Here is a 2367-nt window from a genome sequence, read left to right as displayed (position 1 = left end):
ATCATTAAAATATATAGACAGATTTTCTTTTACTTTATGCTAAGTGCATGTGTAAGCATCAGTGTTCCTCTTCTGCAGTTTAAACTGATCTTTAAAAAATGGTTAATGTTTTAACTTGCCACTATGAAGAAGTGTGAAGGTTGTTTCTGTGCCTTCCCTGAGAAATTCCATATGTTAACTTTTTAAAATTTTTTTAATCCCTTGAAGTCTGAATTTCATTGATTTCATCTTTGTCTTGCAGTGAGGTACTGTTTTCATAAGCATTTTTCCCCTTAAGGTTTTGATACATGTCCTCAACTTTAATACTAGTTCAAACATAATTTGTTCAGAAAAGCTGAAAGTCCTGTTCTCTTGTTAATAGAGTACTGTACTTGTTCACGCAATAATCGCACCATTTGTAAAATAGGCGCAGTCTCACGATCACTAGCCGTTGTTCTCGTGGGAGACTTCAACTTAACCAGATAGCTGCTGGAAATACAACACATCAGAGAGAAAGCAGTCTCGGAGGTTCCTGGAGCGTGTGGAAGATAACCTCCTGACGCAGCTGGTAAGCGAGCCAGCCAGGGGAGGTGCCCCGCTGGACCTGCTGTTTACGAACAGAGAAGGCCTGGTGGGCGATGTGGTGGTTGGAGGCTGTCTTGGGCTCAGCGACCAGGAAATGATAGTTTTCAATTATTGCACAAGTAAGGAAGGGGGTCAGCAAAACCGCTACCCTGAACTTTAGAAGGGCAGACTTCGGATTGCTTAGCAGTCTGGTGAACAGAGTCCCTTGGGAGGCAGTCCTGAAGGGCAAAGGAGTCCAGGAAGGCTGGATGTTATTCAAGAAGGAAGTCTCAAAGGCGCCGGAGCAGGCTGTCCCCATGTGTCAAAATACGAGCCGGCGGGGGAGAAGACCGTCCTGGCTGAACAGAGAGCTTTGGCTGGAACTCAGGAAAAAAAAGGGAGCTTACCACCTTTGGAAGAAGGGGCAGGCAACTCAGGAAGACTACAAGGATATTGTTAGGCTATGCAGGGAGAAAATTAGAAGGGCAAAGGTCCGGCTAGAACTTAAACTGGCCACTGCAGTTAAGGATAACAAAAAATGTTCTTACAAATACATCAGCAACAAAAGGAGGGCCAAGGAGAATCTCCATCCTTTATTGGATGCGGAGGTAAACATCACCACAAAGGATGGGGAGAAGGCTGAGGTACTTAAAGTCTTCTTTGCCTCAGTCTTTAGTAATCAGATTAGTTATCCTGAGGGTATTCAGCCCCCTGAACTGGGAGACGGAGATGGGAAGCAGAATGAAGCCCCAGTTATCGAAGAGGTAACAGCAACCTGCTTGTCCACCTAGATGCCCACAAGTCTATGGGGCCAGATGGGGTCCACCCAAAGGTACTGAGGGAGCTGGCAGAGGAGCTCGCCAAGCCACTTTCCATCTACCAGCAGTCCTGCTTAACAGGGGAGGTCCCAGCTGACTGGAAGTTAGCAAATGTGACACCCATCTACAAGAAGGGTTGGAAGATCCTGGGAACTACAGGGCTGTCAGCCTGACCTTGGTGCCAGGGAATGTTATGGAGCAGATCATCTTGAGTGCCATTACGCACATGTGGGACAACCAGGGGATCAGGCCCAGCCAGCATGGGTTCATGAAAGGAAAATCCTGCTTGACCAAGTTGATCTCCTGTGACAAGGTGACCCACTTGGTGAATGAGGGGAAGGATGTGGATGTTGTCTGCCTGGACTTCAGTAAGGCCTTTGACACTGTCTCCCACAGCATTCTCCTGGGGAAGCTGGCTGCTCATGGCTTGGATAAGTGCACTCTGCGCTGGGTTGAAAACTGGGTGGACGGCCGAGCCCAGAGAGTGGTGGTGAATGGAGTCAAATCCAGTTGGTGGCCAGTCACGAGTGGTGTTCCCCAGGGCTCAGTGTTGGGGCAGGTCCTGTTCAACATCTTCGTTGATGATCTGGATGAGGGGACACCAAGTTGGGTGGAAGTGTTGATCTGCTGGAGGGTAGGAAGGCCCTACAGAGGGACCTGGACAGGCTGGATCGATGGGCTGGGGCCAACTGTATGAGATTCAACAAGGCTCAGTGCCAGGTCCTGCACCTGGGTCACAACAACCCCATGCAACGCTACAGGCTTGGGGAGGAGTGGCTGGAGAGCTGTCTGGCAGAAAAGGACCTGGGGGTGTTGGTTGACAGCCGCCTGAACATGAGCCAGCAGTGTGCTCAGGTGGCCAAGAGGGCCAATGGCATCCTGGCCTGTATCAGGAATAGCGTGGCCAGCAGGACCAGGGAGGTGATAGTGCCCCTGTACTCGGCACTGGTGAGGCCTCACCTCAAATACTGTGTTCAGTTTTGGGCCCCTTACTACACGAAAGACA

Source organism: Platalea leucorodia (assembly GCF_965183815.1).
Source record: "Platalea leucorodia genome assembly, chromosome: Z".
NCBI lineage: Eukaryota > Metazoa > Chordata > Aves > Pelecaniformes > Threskiornithidae > Platalea > Platalea leucorodia.
The sequence above is the reverse complement of the archived record's forward strand: the minus strand, read 5'-3'. Positions refer to the sequence as shown.